We start from the raw sequence: 9,242 nt of genomic DNA on the forward strand, positions 1-9,242 counted from the left end.
TTTTCAGGGTTCACTTAATAGGTAGGGATTGATGAGAAATGCACTGGGTTTACATTTTAATGTCAACTTCCCAAAGATAAACACAAATCAGAATACCATTTATTGTTAAAATCTGCTTTTAAAATGTACAAAAACAATTCAATTGAAAATTATTTTACAATGTATGCATGTGCAAAAGCGGATTAGAAACGCACACAAAACTCCATACATATTTTCATGTGGAAAAAAAATCAATCCTAAATTGAAACAAGACAGAACAAACAAAACACAAAATAAAATGAGATCCAGAGTGAAATTGAATTTGAGAGTTTTGTCCACAACTGGAACATGGCTAGAATCTCTAACCTGCAGCTGTAGCCCCTGAGAGTCCTATGCCTTCCGCCACTGTTGCCAAATTCTCCTTCGCCAAGGATCCTTCTGCATGTCACACTTTCTCCTTGTTGCCAGAAATGCTGAAAGAGTGATCTCTACTATCTGATGAGGAAAGAAGGGGAGAAAAAATATGTACCCCACCAAATTATCATGTGCATCCCTGATTCCATGCTACTCCTAAGAGTGAGGAACAATGTAGGATCACTGGTGCATCTGCATGTGCGGGGGGGGGGATGTTATCTTCAACCTCCTATGAGACATTATTTATTTATTTATTTATATTTATTTATATTGCGATTTATATCCTGCCTTTTTTCTACAAAGTGCTCAAGGCAGCTTACATCATCTCTCCTCCTCCATCTTATCACCACAACAACAACCCTGTGAGGTAGGTTGGGCTGAGAGTCTGCGACTGGCCCAAAGTCACCCAGTTGGCTCCATGGCTGAGCGGGCACTAGAACCCAGGTTGTCTGAGTCCCAGTCCCATGCTCTTAACCACTACGTCACACTGGCTCTCATGTGACATCACATGTAGCCCTTGGGGTCAAAACAAGTTCTACACCTTCAAGGCAGGTGTACCTTTCACCAGAATTTGGATATTGTTTTAAAAAGCATCAGAAAGGTTTAAGACACTGTTCAGAAAGCTCTAGGATAGACATGTGCTGAAACAGGGAAATCTGGCTTGTTTGAGCTTAACAGATGCCTCCCTGTTTCTGATCCAGTGACTGAAAGCAGGTCAAATGGGGATTTTTCACAGACATCTGTGTCTAAGATGGGCTATGATTTGTATACACACGTGTGTGTGTGTGTGTGTGTGTGTGTACGCATACACATGCAGTGAAGGGGATTTACAAAAACAGGGTGATTTCAGGAAATAGGAAGCTGTAAACCCATGTGGTCCTAGTGTGATGAGCACAAATGCTAAGCCAAAACTGACATTTTTCCATGATTTGCACAAATCATTTTAGAACCACAAGGGTTTTTGACTTCCTTTTATGGACTGGTTTTGTACAAAATGTATTAGGACCACATGAATTTCAGTTATTTCAAGAAATCACCCATTTTTGTACAATTCTCACTAGAAGCACATAACTTTCAGTTTGTTATTTGTTCAAATCATGCTAGGACCACAAAGTTTTCATCTTCCTACTTATGGAAATTGTATAGCTTTGAGCAAATTTCCCTAGCTGTTTATATTTGTTTTAATGTGCAAATCTTAAACACAGAGGTCCCCAAGCTAGCTTGACCCACACTACAGTGAGTTGACATCCATGTCAGCCTGATTGAACCAGAATCTGAGTGGAGGGGCTGAATCATAAAAATTTGTCTTTCACTCTGCTGTCTGATTCCTCATACACCCCCAGTCTACGTATGGCCAGGAGAAAAGTACATTTTCTTATCCATATGACTTTTTCTCCCCATATACATCAATTCTAAAAAACATCATCAGAGAAAAAGCTTGTGCAAACTGCTGTCCCAGATATATACGTGTATGTATACACACATAAAATCTGGCCTCAAAAGTTGGAGTAGTGAAAAACTGCACAACAGGTAACCCATTTAATCTAACATCACTCACTGCCAGATGCTTTGGCACACCCGCATTTAGCAAAGAGGAGAAAACAACAAGATGTTTACTGAGGCCCTGCGAGCTGTGAAATTTTGCTGGTGATTGGCTTGGTGGGTTGCTAATTGTACCCTTCTAGTGGATATTACATCCAAGGCTATTTTGGTACAGAGTGAAAAAACTTACATTTGGAAGTGGAGAAAAAACGTTTAGCCATCTTCAGCATTACCTGCATGGAAAACCAACACCCAGATGAAAGTGCCTTGATTTACTTCATCATTTACAGCTTATAATTGTAAATAGATCTAGACCAAAATTTATCTTTCAGTTTCTCCAAAGTTTTATTTACATGTAAAATAGTCTTGTGGTTCATGTGCTTGCTTGTCTCTAATTACTTCCTGAGTGTGTTTTAGAGTCTGTTTCAAATTCCTTGTGATTGAGCTTGTGTTAACTCTGTGAATTGGGTCCTGTTTGGGTCCTCTTTTCTCTTTCTCTTCCACACTCTGAATTAGACATCTCTCTATCCCTCAGTCTTGTGGTTCATGTGCTTGCTTGTCTCTAATTACTTCCTGAGTGTGTTTTAGAGTCTGTTTCAAATTCCTTGTGATTGAGCTTGTGTTAACTCTGTGAATTGGGTCCTGTTTGGGTCCTCTTTTCTCTTTCTCTTCCACACTCTGAATTAGACATCTCTCTATCCCTCAGTCTCCTCTCTGACTGTCCCCATCTTGTGATCTGAAAAAAGACCCCCGCCCCCAATAAAATAACTCTGGAGATTTTAGGAGATGCCTCATGGGATCTTCACCTAGAAGGTTAAGGAAGCAATGGGGGCTGTGGACTACCTTGGAGAACACTATTCAGTGAAAGTCAGGGCAGTCATACACCTCATAACTAAGGAAAACACAAGAACTTTGCACCCTACCTGCAAGTGTTTTACTGGCATGTTCTTCTTTAGCATTTTTAAACAATTCATTTTATATCAAATTGAATAAGAATGGTTAAGAAATGAAGAAGAAATTTTTGGCACATCACTATCTGCAGCAGGGATAATAGTCTTTTGATATGAACATTGGATTCATTATGCCCAGCTTTCATGAATCAGAGAAAGAGTCTAACAACTTGACTGCTGAAAATGAATGTGATCCATCACCACGGTTGTTCAGTTACTTTCCATTTTAGATAAGTCTCCTCTCACAGTTCCTGATTTCTTGAAACACCCTGATGTAAGGAGCATCTCTAAATTCAATATTTCCTGAGGCATGTGCTATTATTCCCGCATGTCAAGAAGAGGAGAGAATACATTCAACATGGAACACAAGGGATCTTTGTAATAACTGATTGCATCGCTACATTGGAACTCAAAAGGGTTCAGAAAAACAAGCTTACCTGGATCAGATCTTTAAAAAAAGACAAAACAAAACATGCTATGAATCTATTGCTAAAAATATTCCCAGGAGATCAAAAAGCTTGTATATAATATCTTAATTCTGACAATATGTTGAAATGCATCAATCCCTGAAAACATTCTATTCCCATGGTGACAACAACTTATTAGTAAACATTGGACATTTTCTACCAAGAAAATGATTTATTTCCCACAGAGAGAATAGCTTATACTCCAGATGTGGTCGTGATTCTGTAGGCCTAACCGTTTTACATTTGAATGATAAGAACCATTCCTTAGGCTATATCAGGACACTCAAATATATAGAGAAGTACAAATTCATTCCAGGAACATCTACATAGATGCAGCCTCATCTATCCAGCAAATGGGACCTTTTTAAAATTCTAGGGTATTGGCTGTGTAATTTGAATTGACTTGACATATTTATTTGGGAAACTGAAAAGCAAATTGTAGCTCATGTGTAAATCTAATATATACACCACAGGAAATATTTCCATTAAAGAGCATTTCATTTGCTGCTTATTTTACTGAGACACATGTGAAATCTAAAACCATTTAGACAATATGTAGACAAATCTCATGAAAGAACAGATAGGTGTGAAGCACACAGAGATATACCAAAATGTAACCAAATGTACTGATAGTGAATACAGCTCTGCGTGGACCTGCCCTTGTATAACCTGCATGGATCCATCCATGCAAAAGAAGGATGTTAGAGCAGAACTGGAGGCAAGGGTTGTGGAAATTCCCTCCTTATAATCCCCACCTTCAGCAGGTTAAAAAAGAAACCCTGATGGAAAACCACTGAGGAGACGAGGCATGGAGCCAAGTATGAATAGAAAGGAAGGTAAAACTTATTTATGTATTTATTTATTTCTACTTCTCTTCCCTCCCTAATTCAAAGTTTCTCTAGGTGGCTTACAAATGCTGGAACCAACACATAAAAACAAATGCAGGGGGCACAGCTGGGAATTTGCATAGGAATACTTAACTCTGAAAGTTCTCATAATTAGATAAGCTCTAAAGAGAAAAAGGAAGAGGCAGAAGCAGAAGTGGAATGTCAGGGGTGGGAAACTGACACCCAGGAAGCCTTGTGTGGGCCAGCTTCTGTCAGGTGATGCCATCACACTGCCCCTGCCCCTATTTTGCCCCTCTCCATGTTGAAGTTGACACAGAATTCTTGACTTTCTTGGCATGGAGAGAAGGACTTAGACAGTGAGAGAAGCACACCCCAGTATGCATCGGGTCCCTGGAATCACATAGTATATATTATCCCCACTTACCCTGCAAAGCTAAATGGCTGGTGCTGATTTAGACCAGTCATTCTTCCCAGCATTGGCCAGGCCAAATCCCCCATCAGCTGCATCAACTGTTAGCTCAAGCTGCCAATCATATACAACAACAAGGATTCATCCAGAGGTGATTCCTACAATGGTGGTACTTAGAGGGTGAAGCGTGCGTGTGGAAGAGCCCAGGAAGGCTCTGAGGTTCAGGCATAGAACCCTCCTGGGTATGATTAGGCCCAGAGGCTAGAGGTTTTGTAGCCCTGGCCTCTGTAGGACCTCAGATGCCAGTCATTCCCAGGACTGGTGCCTCAAACATTTTTTGATGAAAGATGCTAGAGCTTGATTGAGCAATATGATGCATGCAAAGCATGTCGTTAACCGTGAAGCTATTGGCTGTTCCACAGAGAATGCTGCACTTAAAAATAAGACTATTTTTGTCTTTCTTGTCAGAATTTGTCACTCAAGTAAATATGATCACCATGAAACATATGCATTCCCCACTGTATATTATCTGAAGTCTGTAAGTCCATTTATTCTAGGCAGTGAATATCTTTTTAATTAACCAACATGAATGGTTCTCTGAGCGTGACTACTAAAAACTTTCCATACAGTTTATACAGTATATTTTGGGATACATTGGAATACTTTCTAACTATGCATCATTTCTTTAAAGCATTGCTCACTACTTACCCAATGCAGGACTTTTATGTTTACATCTAGAGTAAAGTGTGCAAATGGACTCTCAAAATTCTTCAAACTATTTGAAGGAACCAAGTAGCCATCCAGACCAAAGATACATGGGTATGGCCCAGAAGGCACAGAGGAAAGATCTCATTTTGGATTCAGCTCATTACATGGGCAAATGCTTCTCTTACAGCTCTGGTAGAAGGACTCTTTCATTTATACTGTTTTGTTACCAGACAAATCTCAATACACTTGTAAGGTTTCATTTCAAGTTTGAAAGGAGGGAGATGACCTACTTTATGACAATTAGGTTTAAATTTACCATTCGGTGCCATCACAATTTCCTTTTTTTTTTTTTAATGCCCTTAATTGAAAGATATAATGGGGGAAAGATGTCATACAAACTGGAGAATAAGGAATGGGGTTTTATCTGGGCATAGGAGTTTTGAATTCGTAGATCCAAAATTGGAAACGGGGCACATGAGGAGGAAGGCAGTGAAGGAGAGTGGGGTTGCCAGCATACAATTTATCATGGGGTCACTCTAGTTTCCTTCCTTTCATGTCTGAGGGACTTAACTTGGTGCTTTACAACATGGAAGAAGCATGGTGGGAGCCCACAACCCTCCAAGTGGAGACCTTACTGCAGCATCCTTACTGAAGCACTTCCTGAGAAAGGATTGGGAGATTCAGTCATGCTTTCTCCAAATGTTACCTTGAAGCTCAGATTGCCTCATTCTACTGCAGGTTGCCTTTTCTACTGTACAAATTTGAATTTCAGAATGCATATTTGAAAAGTATGCATTCAAACCCACATTTCCCTTCCAAATGCACATACACTAAAATGTGAAAATGTGTATTGATTTATTTTGGGGGAAATTTAAATTTTAAAGTATGCATTTTTCTAAAGTATGCATTTTGCAAATGAACGCATAGCAATGTACAAGCTTTTTCCAAAAATGGTGCTCATGTTTAGATTCATGGTTCCAAATGGAGCAAATTCAAGTTAAAAATGCTGAAGAAGACATTCATGACCCTTACCTGAGCATTTCATTATGAGTTTCCTTATCTCCCCTGCACTTGTTAAGCACTGATGAAGTTAGCAAAGCAACTTCATGTTATATAGGGGAAAACATTATTCATCAATATGAAGTGAGACCATTGAATGCTAAAGGTAAATGGATAAATGAAACCAAGCTAACTTCTATTCACAATGTAAAACAAAAAAAAAAACAAAAAATCTGTTCATTGGACACTCTTCACATACCTCTCTGGAAAGTATTCTTCTGTGTCACAAAAATATATGGCTTCATTCTCATTTGCAAAATGAAGTGGTGAGTAACTTGGGTTTTTAGCATAAAATGTAATTTAATTAGATGGCTCATCACCCGAATTGCAGAATTGTTCACTCAGGGGCAATTTTTCATTTGCCACCACTCCCAGATTTCCTGATTTGAGAGCCAATGTCATTACTGAGCTGTCTTTAATGCATTTAATCTTTATCACACCCATTTCCAAAGCTTAATCACCCATACAAAGAGGTAAAAGTAGCAAAATAAATCCACAATTAAGGCATCTCTCTCCCCCCACCCTCTGTATGTGTTTGTAACATAAACTGAGTTTAATGTGTTTATGATTACACTACTACCATTAATTTGCAGGTATACTTTCAGTTTGAGGTTTCTCCTGATGCATACAATGATAAAGCCACAGGTTATTGTAGCAGACGTCCTTTATTAGACCCAAATGAAGTCTCAAATATCACTTTCAACCAGGACGTAACCATTGCTTTCTTGTTCATATAGCTAATACTAGTGTCAGCACAGTGTACAGTGCCCCTGTTGCATGTTCTGGGTTCCCCTTAAAATAAAAATCCCATCCTGGCACTTTGAACAGTCCTGGGCTTCTAATTTAATTTCCCACTAGACTCTCCAGCACACTGTGCAATATTTAAACACTGGCTAGACTCAGCAGCCTGGCATTGCCACCAGAAGCCAATTTACATAAGCCTTCCCACATTTTTCCCCCTCAGAAGCCCTCAGTGAGGTGAATTAGTCTGACAGTGAGCAAATGGCCCAGAATCATCTAGTGAGCTTCATGGCCAAGCAGGGACTAGAACCTGGATCTTCTCAAGCCTAGACCAAGGCCTAACCACACTGGCTCTTTTGGATCAGTGAACCGAATTTTAAAATTATATTATACTGGGAAAATAGTTTGCAAAAATACTTGTATATTAAGCAAAAGTGAAAAGGAGCATACATTTTCTTGCAAAAGGTTAAAAAGGTTAAGGTTCAAGATGAAATGAATTCTAGATGAAACAAACAAAACAATAAACTGAATGACTCTGACATAGATAGATCCATCAATCCGTACTGAAGTGGTAAAAATGGTGAGGGGCTTTAGACTTTATGCCCCTTTGGAATCCTTTTGACCTCAAATGCATAGGAGGGTGAAAAACATGGCAAGACTTCAGAGATTATAGAGGCTTCAGAGGCTCTGAGATTCTGAAGTTTCTTGTTCAAACATTAATAACTTCAAACTAACCACAGGGAATATATATGAGCCTTCTCCCATTTCAGTGCTACAACACAGCATATTACCTCTGAATATAAAGTTCTGAAATGGCTTTATTCATTCCACTCTGCACACTATTAGGAAAACTCTCCACCTGGGATTTGCTTCCAGAATGTTTTCATAAATTGTCGTTCTGCTGTACTTTCGTTTATCTCCCTTCAAGATAATCCACCAGTGCCTTCATGTTTGCGCAGCTCCATCACAAGTCTTTAAAGTGCTATTCATCACCCATTCCGTCTTGTCTGGCATCATTGATTGTTTCTTGAAGCAGAACAATTCCAAGAAAGGTCCATATATTTCTCAAAATAAATAACTCAAAACTTCTTTACACACCAAGACCTCTACATAATGTCTCCAAATGCAGCTGGCAGAAGCTTTCTACAGTGCACAGCGAGAATGTGAAAATCCAGGCATTTCAGTGCCAAAATCATCAGGGATTAGTATGTAAATAAACAAACCTAATTTTTAAAGGGATTTTCAGCAAGGCTGTTAAAGGACAAGTCACCAAATGGCATAGCGTGGAGTTCACCCCCACCTCAATGCTTTCACAGTTGAATCTGTGAGGTATTCATTTTGAGGCTAACCTACCCAGTTTTAAAATTATATTCCTTATAACTAGGGACATCTGTTCATTCAATATTCCATGCTTTCTGACTGCTTAATTTTGGGGTGGGAGAGCCAGGGATGTTCCAGTTTGCCCAGGTCATCTGAACTTCACTTTGAAAATCATTCTGTCTCAGACTCAGGAAGAATAAATAAGCAAACAAAACAAAAAAGCATGCAGAAAAGAAAGAAATGCAGAAAAGGAAGAAATACTGGTGAGGATAATATGGGTTAAGGTTGAAAGCCAGTATTGTGTGATGGGCAAGGGTGTGAGAAATAAAAAGCAACAAATAATAATAATAACAAGAACAACAATAATTTCAACTGTTGATGGGGTGGGATGAAGGTGTGAATTTCATTAATGGCAGACAGGCAGAAAACATCTCTGATGAGCACAATTTTATCCAGACAAGACAGAGAATTTTCCCTCTCCCTCTTGTTCCCATCTCTTGTCTGTCTCAAATTCCCTCCTGAATCTGTTCTGTCTCTTCAATTTTGCTGGAAAACAATGCAAGGTTCTGACTGAGGTCATGCACACTTGAGACACCTGCTACATATATTTACCATGGTGTAAGGCCAGGGGTCTCAAACTCGCGGCCCGCGGGCCAATTGCTGGGACGGGCAGGGCACAGGGGAGGGGTCCTGCAGCCTTCAAAGCCCCGGTGGCATCCTGGCCAGCTGCGGGATGAGCGGCCCACCACCACTGCGGTGGTGGAATACTTGATGTGGCCCAGCCTCACCCAGACTCTACTTCCAG

The sequence above is a fragment of the Varanus komodoensis genome, unplaced genomic scaffold (assembly GCF_004798865.1).
Source record: "Varanus komodoensis strain SLA01 unplaced genomic scaffold, ASM479886v1 scaffold28, whole genome shotgun sequence".
NCBI lineage: Eukaryota > Metazoa > Chordata > Lepidosauria > Squamata > Varanidae > Varanus > Varanus komodoensis.